Below are 13,681 nucleotides of genomic sequence, written 5' to 3'. Positions count from 1 at the left end.
CCAAACATACTAACAAAATAAAATAAGTTATTTTAAATAAAATAAGTCACAAAGTGAGCCCTCACTCACAACGATCGATTGATTGACAAGTTGAGAGTGGGGTGTTCATGTTCCCCTCTTATAATTGTCTGACCAAAAACCTTATTTGGAGAACAAAGAGTTGAACCTCTCTACTTAGACAAGGCTGTGTCTACCATACCCCCCCCCCCCCACCCGACACCAGACTGTAAAGTTTGTTGTGGGCTAGGAATGTGTATGTTTATTGTTGTGTTGTACTCTCCCAAGCATTTAGTACAGTGCTCTGCACACAGTATGTGCTCAGTGTGATTGAATGAATCAGTATTTTCTCATAAACAAAATCACCAAGTCAACTATCAATCAGTGTTATTTATTGAGTGCTTTCTATGAGCAGAGCAATGTACTAAGTACTTAGCGTGGCTCAGTGGAAAGAGCACGGGCTTTGGAGTCAGAGGTCATGGGTTCAAATCCCGGCTCCGCCACTTGTCAGCTGTGCGACTTTGGGTAAGTCGCTTAACTTCTCTGTGCCTCAGTTACCTCATCTGTAAAATGGGGATTAAGACTGTGAGCCCCCCATGGGACAACCTCATCACCTTGTGACCTCCCCAGCGCTTAGAGCAGTGCTTTGCAGATAGTAAGCGCTTAATAAATGCCATTATTATTATTACTTGACAGAATAAGATGCAATACAATTAATACACATTCCATGCCCATAACAAGCTTACAGTCTAGAGGTGAGACATTAATATGAATAATTTATATGTAATTTCAACATACGAACATAAGTATATATGTATATATGTTTGAACATATTTATTACTCTATTTATTTATTTTACTTGTACATATCTATTCTACTTATTTTATTTTGTTAGTATGTTTGGTTTTGTTCTCTGTCTCCCCCTTTTAGACTGTGAGCCCACTGTTGGGTAGGGACTGTCTCTATATGTTGCCAATTTGTACTTCCCAAGCGCTTAGTACAGTGCTCTGCACATAGTAAGCGCTCAATAAATACGATTGATGATGATGATGATGTGCGGTGGGGCAGATATCAGATGTCCCAAAGGTCACAGATCAAAGTGCATAGACAATGCAGAAGAGAGAGCGAGCCAGGGAAAAGAAGTCTTAAATCGTGGAAGGCCTCTTGGAGAAGATGTGACTGAAAGAATGCATGGAAGGTGGAGAGAGTGGTGATGTGGTGGGTATGGAGCGGGAGGGAATTCCCGGCTAGAGGGAGGATGGGGAAAAGGGGTTGGTGGCGAGATCCGTTCCTTTGAATGAACCGAGGTTCCTGGGTCAGATTCTGGCTCATTCCGTTCCCATCCTAATGTCAAGAGGAGGAGGGCCGCGGGCGGAGGAGGGCCGACCTCGTTTATCTCCACTGGACCTGTCCTCTAGTGATCTGTTTATCCAAGGTTGTATAATAAAGCCCCGCAAAACCTCTACAGTAGGTATCCCTCAAGGAAAAAGGTGAACTTGAAATGCAATCCAGTGTGCCTGCCAATGTTTTGAATTACAACTGGGTCACTGGGGATTAAAAACCTGCCCTCCTCCCGCCTTGCCCTGCCTCACATGGGAGGTAATAACAATAATAATAATAATGGTTCTCGTAAAGCACTTACTTTTTGACAAGCACTGCTCTAAGCGCTGGGGTAGATACAGTTTGGATACAGGGCCTGTCTCACACAGGGCTCAGGCTCTTAGTCCCCATTTTACGGATGAGGGAACTGAGCCACAGAGAAGTGAAGTGACTTGCTCAGAGTCACACAGCAGACAAGTGGCCAAGCCGGATCATCCCCCGTGGTCCACATTACGCTCAGAAGCTCCCCTACCCGCAGTTTATCTTGGTGTTTGGCTCCCCGTTAGATCATAAACCCCTTGAGGGCAGGGACTGACCGCATCTACTGTACTCTCCCCGGGCTCAGGTCAGTACAGTGCCCTGTCCAAAGTAAAGACACCGTATTTACATCTCAGCTGCTCCTGAGTCACTCGAACAAGCACTACATATAAAACAGGTATTGATCCTCCTCTAACCACAGCCCCAGGGGGCTCTGTGGCTTTTCTACATAAAGAAAAAAAAGCTTTTTCTAATTTATTTTCAATTTTGGCCATTTGGCATATTTTCTTTCCCTTTCCTCCAAGCCTCCCTGCAACCCCCAACCAATCTGCAATGTTCTGTTTACTTTCTTCCGGGACATAGACCAAATTAGTAAATGCCAAAAGCTTAATTGGCTGGTACCGAATCATACTGATAATGGACTCATTTGCAATTGTCTGGCTCTTCTATCTCCCTGACATATAAAAGTACAACCCCTTTATAACCTGGCACTAATTGAAATACTGTTATGTTTTATTCATTTCATTTTAGACTTTTCCACTGCAGACCCCCCGCAGTGGAAACATAATTCGAGCATTTTTCATTCCTATTAGATATCCTGAATGCCAGGGACAATAAATTACTTTACTACCAGTTTGTGAAGCCTTGATAAATACTTTCTGTAATTCATCCCTAATTGCTCTTTGGATATTGCAAATGGTAAAATGCCCAAATGACTCAGTTTCATTTAAGCAATTTATAACTGGAAAATTGGCAAACTCTATGCCCTATTGCCTTTTCTGTCAATTTCAGAAGCCCATTGTCACGCTACATTCTAATCTAATGCGACCAGGGCAATGATTCGTTGAAGCATTTTCCTGTTTGCAGATAAATTAAATATCTGTTTCGTTTAATAAAAAAGTTATGTTAGAACAGCTGTATTGATGAAGCATTTCTGGTGACTTAATAGTAATGATGGCATTTATTAAGCGCTTACTATGAGCAAAGCACAGTTCTGAGCGCTGGCTTGCAGAACACTCTAAAGTAGAAAAAAATAAACAAGTTCTTGACTGGAGAACATGAGAAAACAGTTATGACGGAGGGTCCTCTTCAGTCACCCACTGAAATTTCCCATGGAAAAGCCCACCTTGTGCACCTGCAAGGTTTTCAAATAATAACAATAATGATGGCATTTGTTAAACGCTTACTATGTGCGAAGAGTTCCCAGACGCCGTTGTCGAAGGCCATATCCTTTGAAAATGGGATATTCGTTTCAGTTGGCTAAACTTGAAAACCTTTCGGATTCCTCCAAGTCTGGGAGAAGGAATCTTTCCGTGAATCTGAAAGTCATTCTAGAATGTTCAAGCACAGCTAACTGAAGAGTAATTTGAATTGAGGAGAAGTGATTTTTGGTAGGTTAATTTGTATGTTTTTGCTCATTGATTAATAGATTGGTTTAAATGATTTCCCTCTAAAACCCTCTGACTCCTGTCACGGTCAGTTTCCCAGTGGTTTCTGAAACCAACCATTCTTGCACCAAGGGAATGTGTCTGTTTTTTGTTATACTGCACTCTCCCAAGAGCTTAGTAAAGTGCTCTGCATACAGTAAGTGCTAAATATGATTGAATTAATAAATGAATGAAAGATAATGAATGACGCAAAGGTAACTAGAATAAGCACAGGCTCTATCAAAATACTCCCTCAGCGCTCATCTGGTGGCAGAAAAATTTGTCGCTTTTGTGCCCTCTTGTGCTTTTGTGCGTTCCAATCAGTGGTATTTATTGAGTGCCTACTGAGGACTTGGGAGTGTACCCTAATAATAACTGTGATATTTGTTAAGCACTTACTACGTGCCAGGCACAGTACTACACGCTGGAGTAGATACGTGCAAATCGGGTTGGACACAGTCTGTGTTCCACATAATCATCATCATCAATCATCATCATCAATCGTATTTATTGAGCGCTTACTATGTGCAGAGCACTGTACTAAGTGCTTGGGAAGTACAAATTACATAATAATAATAATGGCATTTATTAAGTGCTTACTATGTGCAAAGCACTGTTCTAAGTGCCGGGGAGGTTACAAGGTGATCAGGTTGTCCCACAAGGGGCTCACAGTCAATCCCCTTTTGCAGATGAGGTAACTGAGGCCCAGAGAAGTGAAGTGACTTTCCCAAAGCCACACAGCTGACAATTGGTGGAGCCGGAATTTGAACCGATGACCACTGAGTCCAAAGCCCGGGCTCTTTCCACTGAGCCACGCTGCTTCTCACATGGGGCTTAACAGTCTTAATTCCCATTTTATCAATGAGCTGTCTGAAGCACAGAAAAGTAAAGTGACTTGCCCAAGATCACAGAGTGCAGGAGCTGGGATTAGAATCCAGGTCCTTCTGACTCCAAGGTTCATGGTCTATCCGCTGAGCCGTGCTGCTTCACTAGAGCTGGGAGGCTTTGATCCCTGCCCTTCAGGGGCTTGCATTCTAGCAACAGAACTAGAGAAGCAGCGTGGCTCAGTGGAAGGAGCCCGGGCTTTGGAGTCAGAGGTCACGAGTTCGTATCCCTGCTCTGCCAACTCTCGGCTGTGTGACTTCGGGCAAGTCACTTAGATAAGGGTTGGGATAAGCAGAGTGGAAGTTAGGATGGAGAGGAAAGGATACATTTTAGCGATATCGTGGCGGTAGAAATGACAGGATTGGTCGGCGACCTGAATGATGAGAAGCAGCGTGGCTCAGTGGAAAGAGCGCGGGCTTGGGACTCAGGGGTCATGGGTTCTAATCCCGGCTCCGCCACTTATCGGCTGTGTGACTTTGGGCAAGTCACTTCACTTCTCTGGGCCTCAGTTACCTCATCTGTAAAATGGGGATTAAGATTGTGAGCCCCACGTGGGACAGCCTGATCACCCTGTATCCCCCCCAGTGCTTAGAACAGTGCTTTGCACTTAGTAAGCGCTTAACAAATGCCATTATTATTATTATTATTATTGTTATTATTATTATTACTTAACTTCTCTGGGCCTCGGTTCCCTCATCTGTAAAATGGGGATTAAGACTGTGAGCCCCCCCGTGGGACAATCTGATCACCCTGTAACCTCCTCAGCACTTAGAATAGTGCTTTGCACATAGTAAGCGCTTAATAAATGCCATTATTATTATTATTATTAATCCCTCAGCACCATGCTCACTCCATCTCCTATGACTGCAGGCAGGGCATTTGAACACTGTAAGTGCTTAATAAATGCTATCGTTATTATTATTATTATTTGAAGCCGCATTACGACATTGCCTTTGAGACACGGGCTCCATGTTCTAGGGCCTGGAATAGAGGGGTGCCGCCCTCCCTCTCCAGGGTATGTTAATAATAATAATGATGGCATTTGTTAAGTGCTTACTATGTGCAAAGCACTGTTCTATAATAATAGTTATGGTATTTCTTATGCACATACTATTGTTCCAGGCACTGTACTAAGCACTGGGTTAGATACAAGCCAGTCAGGATGGACACGGTCCCCGTCCCACATGGGGGTCATGCTCTTAATCCCCATTTTACAGATGAGCTAACTGAGGCCCAGAGAAGCCAAGTGGCAAGGTCACACAGCAGAAAAGTGGTCGAGCCAGAAGTAGAACCCAGGTCCTTCAGACTGCCAGACCTGTGGTCTATCCACTAGTCCACTCTGGCTTCTCTGGTAGGAAGAGAGTGAGAGAATGAGACCTTGGCAAGTCACTTACCGTCCCTGTGCTTCAGTTCAGCGCTTAGAACAGTGTTTTGCACATCGTAAGGCGCTTAATAAATGCCATTATTATTATTATTAAATTTGCAAAATGAGGATTAGATACCAAGTCTCTCGCCTTTGATCGTGAGCCCCATCGGCGACAGGGAATGCGTCTCAGTCTGACCTGCCTGTCTTCAATCTATAGCAGTGCCTGGCACAGAGTAAGCACTTAATACCATTATTATGTAAGCTTTCCAAGTGTTCCCCTGTTTCGTTCGATGGAGACATCTTAGTTCTTTCAGTTCATATGTTGGAGGAGGGTTCCAGAATGTGACCTAGATTTCAAATCTCAGTAGTATTTCCTGTAGAAAGCCAATTTACTCCCGCTCAGAGCACCTACTGTTAGTGACAGGCGATGAGTCAGCTCCTGAGAAAGGACTGTGGGTGCTAAGTGCTTAATCACAACATTTCAATAATGAAAGACATGTACATGATGCGGCCATAATTGAAAAGGCAGATGAGCTAATCGGTAATCAAATAAGTACAACCGAACATCTTTCCGCAGAGCGAACGCTTGCAGAAAGGCTTCATTTGCAAAGTCACCCGATTTGCTTCACGTCTGCAAGCTTCGTCCGTGTCTTCTGTTCGTTTTAATGGGCATGTTATTGCATCCCTTTGGCCTCAGGTTATTTATACACAACATCAAGAGGTGTTTAAGCGCTTTCTACATGTCCAGCACTGTGCTAAGTACTGGGGGAGACACAAGAGTATCAGATCAGACTCCCCGCTGTCCCCAGCGGGCCTCATGATCTAAGGTCGGGGGATAAGAACAGGTATCGATCCCCCAGTTTGCAGTTAAAGAAGTTAACTGGGTGGCCTGAGTTACGCAGCCAGTAGGTTACAGAGCTGCGATTAGAACTCAGATCTCCCGGGCTTTTTCCACGAGGCCAAACCGCTTCAGGGTTTGGTTCAGAGTAGCCCTTTGGCCTGCGACTCATTCATCCAACAGCACAACAATCCACCCCACCCGCCGGACGGGCCCTCGGCCCCGAAACCCACCCGCCTCGGTTCCTAAAGGGAGATCCCCAAGCTGTTTATAAGAATCTTTCCCACTGCAACAATGCCAGAGAGCTGGCTTGACAGCCTCATCCCTGGGAAAGGCAGGGAATGTGTTGTGTTTATTGTTGTAGTGTGCTCTCTCAGTACACAGTAAGCACTCGATAAATACAATACAGTTGAATGAATGAACGCAGGCACCTCCTGGGTAGGTTTTCAACCCCCACCTTCCGCTGACTTTTCGGAGCACCGTGGGAGGAAGGGGAGGAGGAGAAGATGCTAAAGGAAGGCGATGGCACAACCAGGAAGCAGGGCAGGGGAGGTTGTCAAGAGAGTGCTTATTACAGTGCTCTGCACATAGAATGCTCTCAATAAATACGAGTGAATGAATGAGAGAAGGCGAAAGTAACCAAGCTTGGGAGGGAGCCAGTGTCCAGCCATCCAGAGCTGAGGAACTCAGGAAAGGCTGGAGTAATGGGGTGGAGCCTGACCAATCAATCAATCAATCGTATTTATTGAGCGCTTACTGTGTGCAGAGCACTGTACTAAGCGCTTGGGAAGTACAAGTTGGCAACATATAGAGACAGTCCCTACCCAACAGTGGGCTCACAGTCTAAAAGGGGGAGACAGAGAACAAAACGAAACATACTAACAAAATAAAATAGAATAGATATGTACAAGTAAAATAAATAGAGTAATAAATATGTACAAACATATATACATATATACAGGTGTGGACAAGCGGGATTCTCTGTCTGAGCGTCTCTGTCCTTCCTACCCCCAAGGGCAGCTGGGTCTCTGTCCCTCAACTTCCTACTTGTAAATATGTTCATGTCTTATTCCCCCCAGTGCTAGAGCGGAAGCTTCTGATAGTCAGAAACTGGGTCTCGTGCTGTCTGTACTTTCCCAAGCGCTTAGCACAGTGCGTTGCATCCGGCGGATGCGCCGAAAATACCATTACTGCTACTACAACTAGCTTGACTATGCTTCTCCCCCAGCTTTTTCCCCCTCTTTCCCCAATCTCGACCCCTCCTCTGGCAGCCCAATCCCCAAATCCCTTCCCCTGCTGGCCCGCTATCTGTCCCACTTGGGACCTGAGAAAACCCGAAAAAACCATCATCATCATCAATTATCAATCATTTGTTGAGCGTTACTATGTGCAAAGCACTGTACTAAGCCCTTGGGAGGGTATAACGCAGCAGCACCGGCAGATGCGTTCCCCGCCCATAACGAAAACCACGAGACTGTAAGCTCCTCGAGGGCAGCCTTAATGTGGCTTAATGTGGTGGTCTGCACACAGTAAGTGATTGGTCATCTGATTGATCACATTAGGTCCCCCGGGAGGAGCCCAGTCCACCCTCTCCTCTGCCCCCCATCAGGGCCCTGGAGCCGGGAAAGGGATGGACGCCCCTCCCTCCCGTCATCACGGCCTCCAGTCCGGAGGTGGTCCTGCTGCATGCGGGCCAGAGTGCTCACTGGGCAATAGGGGCCAATGGCAGAGGCCGCATAGCGGGAGGCACTTGGGCAGCACAAGGACGATGCGATGAAGCAAACCACCAAACCTTTCTTTCCCGTGAGAATCCCCCATGGCGCTGCTGAAGTATGGGGAGAACCTCGCCAGGCGCCCATGGGGGCTCCACGCTGGTCTATCCCACCCTGGGAGGTCCAGGACCCCCTTATGGGCTTCCCTTCCCAGAGGCTTCTGGGAGTGTGGTCAATTAAAACACTTCCCATTTAGAAACCCCGTTACTAGATGGATCCAAGTTTTCATCTTAACTAACCAAAGTCTGACTTTGTCAGCGAAGCCAATGTTCATTCAAACAGATTTTCTCCATTTGTGTTTGGCTGAAAACGGACACGCAGGGTTGCTAAACACCTGCTCATTTAAAAAGAAAATGAATGCGACACTTGAGCAGATCTCTATCTAGACACGACTCATCATCATCATCATCATCATCATCATCATCAATCGCATTTATTGAGCGCTTACTATGTGCCGAGCACTGGACTAAGCGCTTGGGAAGTACAAATTGGCAACATATAGAGACAGTCCCTACCCAACAGTGGGCTCACAGTCTAAAAGGGGGAGACAGAGAACAAAACCAAACATACTAACAAAATAAAATAAATAGAATAGATATGTACAAATAAATAAATAGAGTAAAAAAAAAATATGTACAAACAAATATACACCTCACCTCATGTTCAGAAACACAATTTCCTTGAGTGTTTTCCTAAATAGAAGGCATTGGAAAGTGTGATTAATTTTAGAAAAATAAGTATCTCTTACTACTATTATCAGTTTCTGATCGCCACTAATTCAGGAGAGTCATTTGATTCCCCCCCATTAATGTTTTCAAATTAGAAGTCTATTTAACAGCCTGCATGTGTCAGACAGCTCTGTGGTCTGACAGTGATTGAAGCTGATGGGACTAATACAATAGAAGGTAACAGAAGAGGCCGAGTCCAAAAGAAACCTAGAAATTAATTTTGAAGTTCAGAGACAACGAGGGGTTGTGGAGCCGCAGGGAAAATGGGGGTTTGTGTACCAGGCCTATCCCGGCCGAGTAGACCACCAGGGTGCTGAGACCCTACTAACCCCCTCCCAATGGGATCCACCTGGATCAAGGCTGTGAAGGAAAACCTCCACTAGCAACGCTCAGAATATCAATTCCATCATGGTGATATATACTCCACTTCCTCCTGAGCAGGTAATAACTGTGCTATCTGTTCAGCGCTTACTAGATGCCAAGCACTGTGCTTAACTCTGAGACAGGTACAATACAGTTGGGTCAGGTACAGTGCCTGTCCCTATTAACGCAGTGAAATATGGAGTGACAACTGTGCCTCGTTGAGAAAGAGAGGAAAAAAAACAGTGACGTTTCCAGAAATGGAAAGTCTACACTGTAAGCTTCATCATGCCTACCAATTTTTTTTAATGACATTTATTAAGCACTTACGATGTGCAAAGCTCTGTTCTCAGTGCTAGGGAGGTTACAAGATGATCAGGTTGTCCCACGGGGGGCTCGCAATCTTAATCCTCATTTTACAGATGAGGTGACTGAGGCCCAGAGAAGTGAAGTGACTTGCCCAAAGTCACACAGCTGACAACTGGTGGAGCCGGGATATGAACCCGTGACCTCTGACTCCAAAGCCCAGGCTCTTTCCACCGAGCCACGCTGCTTCCCTATAATTCTGTTGTATTATACTCTCTCAGACACTCACGACAGTGCTCTGCACACAGTAAGCGTTCAATAAATACTATTGATTGAAAATTCACCTATGCAATACTGGACCTCCTTTTGCCCCTCCCAAATTGGTCTTGAGATCCCGTCTCCCAGGGATATGGCGTGGGGACGGAGCCCCATATCAGAATCAGTCAGTCAGTGGTGTTTATTGAGCGCTTACTGTGCCCAGAGCACTGTACTAAGCTCTTGGGCGAGCTCAGTACCATAGAATTGGTTGACACGTTCCTTATAATATAATACTAATAATAATGGCATTTATTAATCGCTTACTATGTGCAAAGCACTGTTCTAAGCTCTGGGGAGGCTACAAGGTGATCAGGTTGTCCCACGGGGGGCTCGCAATCTTAATCCTCATTTTACAGGTGAGGGAACTGAGGCCCAGAGAAGTGAAGTGACTTGCCCAGAGTCACACAGCTGACAAGTGGTGAAGCCAGGATTTGAACCCATGACTTCTGACTCCAGAGCCCGGGCTCTTTCCACTGAGCAACGCTGCTTATCCAATTAGGGATACTGTCGTCAGCTCTCCAACTAAGAAGCCTCCGTGGGTGTTTGCCCCTTGCATTTTACCATCATTTTTCGATTTGACTCAGGTTGGCTAGCCCCATTTGTTTTCTGTGGACAAAGTAGACTTTGGGGTCTACTGCTACTGCATCATATTAATACGTGGTGTCCAGTTTTGTTTTTTTATGGTATTTGATAAGCGCTTACAATGTGTCAGGCACTGTACTAAACACTGGGGTAGATACAAGTTAATCAGGTTACACACAGCCCCCGTCCCACATAGGGCTCACTGTCTTAATCCTCGTTTTACAGATGAGGTAACTGAGGCACAGAGAAGTGAAGCGACTTGTCCAAGGTCACACAGCAGACAGGTGACAGAGCTGGGATTAGAACCCAGGTCCTTCTGACTCTCAGTCCCGTGCTGTATGCACCAAGCATTGTGTACCCTGCCACAACCTCACGTTCAACTGCAGCAACGTCAATCAGATGGCTTTTTTGTGTTTCTGTTTATCCCCCCACTCCCTGAGTAACTACTCTCTGGGGAAATCAGCATTAATTTAATCTGACAATATGAATGCCTCCTATGCGCACTATTTGCTTTCTTCAATAAACAGATTACAGTGGAGCCTCCTCAAGTTATTTTTAAGCCAAAGCACGTTGCTTTGTACCAGGGTTTTTAAAATTTTTCCCACCGGCATAACCCGTAAATAGGAAGCGCGCTTAGAGCGTCGCATCTTTTTGTTAGCCTTTTGACCCCAGGTGACCTCCAAGTGACTTCGGAAATTGGGGATTTTACAATCTGTGATCAAGGATGTGCCATTTCTACTCGAGGCTCAGAGTGAAAGTTCGTCCTTTTTTATTGCTTATAAAAATAAAAACATCAACAGAGATCGGAACGAGTTAGTGGAGAAGACATACCATTCCATTTCCCATATCTCTGTGGTACAAAGAGAAAACCAAGTGATGTCTTTCAAATGGAACATAAATTCTAGCCTACTTTCCTTAAGCGCTATATTCCCAGTCAATCTGTCAGGGGGGCTTACTGAACAAATACTGCGAATTAGAGCACTGCAAAAGTGGCTTCGAGAAGCAGCGTGGCTCAGTGGAAAGAGCACGGGCTCGGGAGTCAGAGGTCATGGGTTCTAATGCCGACTTTGCCACTTGTCTGCTGTGTGACCTTGGGTAAGTCACTTCACTTTTCTGAACCTCAGTTTCCTCATCTGTGATAAAGACTTGTGAGCCCCACATGGGACAACTTTATCACCTCGTATCTCTGCCCAGCGCTTCGAGCAGTGCTTCACACATAGTAAGCGCTTAACAAATACTACTGTTATTATTATTATTATTAGAGTATGGCCGAGAGAGAAAACCCTCTATCTGGCTGGAAAGACAGACATGCAGTCATTTCCTGATACCAGTAGAGGAAGGAAGAATGGACGTGTCGTGCGAAGGCTTCAGTGGCCCCAGCCTCTAAACAGATGCCCTGGGCAGACTTCCTTTCCCCAACCTGTCACGAGCGCCTATCGAGCCAAAATTGGCCATCGAGTTGCTACTGCGCTCCGTCCCGTGGCCGCATTCCTCCTCTTCCCGACACCTGATCCTCATTCTCCTAGCTGCTCTGCTCTTCCAGGGACAAGAGACCCAGATCCTCCACTAGGCTGTAAGCAAAGAAGAGGCCTTAGCACTTGGGATATCCTTTCTCTAGCACTTACTGCAGTGCACTGCAATCAGTAGATGCCTGATAAGCCCTGATGTTAATCACCTGTATTTATTTATCGCTTACTATGTGCAGAGCCCTGTATTAAGCATTTGGGGGAACAGAAATAGCAGACACATGTCCTTCCCACAACAGCTTACAGTCTAGTGGGGGAGGCAGACATTAAAATAAATGTCCAGGACTGAGCAATGATGATATTCGGCCCCATCGCGTAATGGTTAGCACTCTGGACTCTGAATCCAGCGATCCGAGTTCATATCTCGGTGGGACCTGAATCTTCCCCTTTTAGACTGTGAGCCCACTGTTGGGTAGGGACTGTCTCTATATGTTGCCAATTTGTACTTCCCAAGCGCTTAGTACAGTGCTCTGCACATAGTAAGCGCTCAATAAATACGATTGATGATGATGATGATGACTTCTCAGGCTGTTAGATTTCCCCAAGAGGCGAAGGGTAGAGAAATGGTTTCCTTCTAAGGGCCTGGGACCCCATCAGCTCTCCAGCACTGAGGCAACGCTCGCCAACAACACAGTTGTCCCGTGTGGGGCACGTGAGGAGAATAGAAGCCCACAGGATACCAGACAGCTGCTGGACATCCCACTAAAAGCAGTTACTCACAACCTGGAAGGGCAGAAAAAACTGATTTAAGCACACAGAGCAAGAGTCTTCTAGGAGGCCACTGGACTGGAAGCGATATGTCATGTGTTAAAAAATGACGTCATCCTGTTTTGAAATTGTCCCCATCATAATGGCTTCTAGTCCAGTTTCCAAAAACCGTTTGTCACCGTGAAGGAGTCAATACCGCCAAAGATGAAAAAACACAGTTTGGGAGTGAAGTTATTTCTGTATGATTTCTGCCCCTTCTGGTTATTTAGAGGTCCTGATCGCCATCCGGTGTAAAAGACTCCTCTTTTAGCCGAGAGAATCGAACGATGTTCTCCAGTTGGCCCTGCCGCTCAGACCTGCGCCAATCAACTTGAATCACTGAAACAAATTCAGTCTCAGATCTCCGAAACTGACCGCCTGCGGTCAGGGGGAAAGATTATCTCCGCCGCTCCGGAATCTGGCTGGCAGTGCAAAGCCTGGGAAGGCGGCCATCTGCCTTCTCACACAAAGCAAGATGCATCACCACCATCTCCAGATTAGGCACAGATCGAGGAGAATCATTGCCAGAAGATGGATTGTGAAAAATGCAATCACCGTTGTTTTTCTATCAGCTATCTTCTACTTGGAGTCGAGACCTGGGATTTTTAAGGATCTGGTTTCCTGGCTCCGGCACACAGCTATATCAGTCCACCCGCTGGATTGTAAACTCCTCGAAGGCAGGGATTGGGTCTACCCCTCCTATTATCCTTCTCACGAACATCAAGCACGGGGTTCTGCACATAGGAAACGCTCCATAAATACTACCGATCATGTCCTAGGCCCCGTTCATTACTTCGAGCCCCGAGCGGGACAGGGACTGTGTCCAATCTGATTATCTTATGCCTGCCATCAAGATAATCCTTAAAAAGGTCTGTAAATTCACAAGTTTGGTCAGTTCAATTGAGAACTGTGAGTTAATCTGATTATAATCTATCCCAGCTTGGTACATAGTAAGCGCATAACAAAAATCAC

General features: G+C 45.7%; 1 protein-coding gene across 3 annotated transcripts in view; it reads left to right on the top strand.

Annotated features, from left to right (window-relative positions):
- Nucleotides 1-13,681, top strand: part of STXBP4 (syntaxin binding protein 4) — a 91,832-nt gene that overhangs the window by 66,261 nt on the left and 11,890 nt on the right. The window lies entirely within an intron of this gene.

The sequence above is a fragment of the Tachyglossus aculeatus genome, chromosome 15, assembly GCF_015852505.1.
Source record: "Tachyglossus aculeatus isolate mTacAcu1 chromosome 15, mTacAcu1.pri, whole genome shotgun sequence".
Lineage (NCBI taxonomy): Eukaryota > Metazoa > Chordata > Mammalia > Monotremata > Tachyglossidae > Tachyglossus > Tachyglossus aculeatus.
The sequence above is the reverse complement of the archived record's forward strand: the minus strand, read 5'-3'. Positions and strand labels throughout refer to the sequence as shown.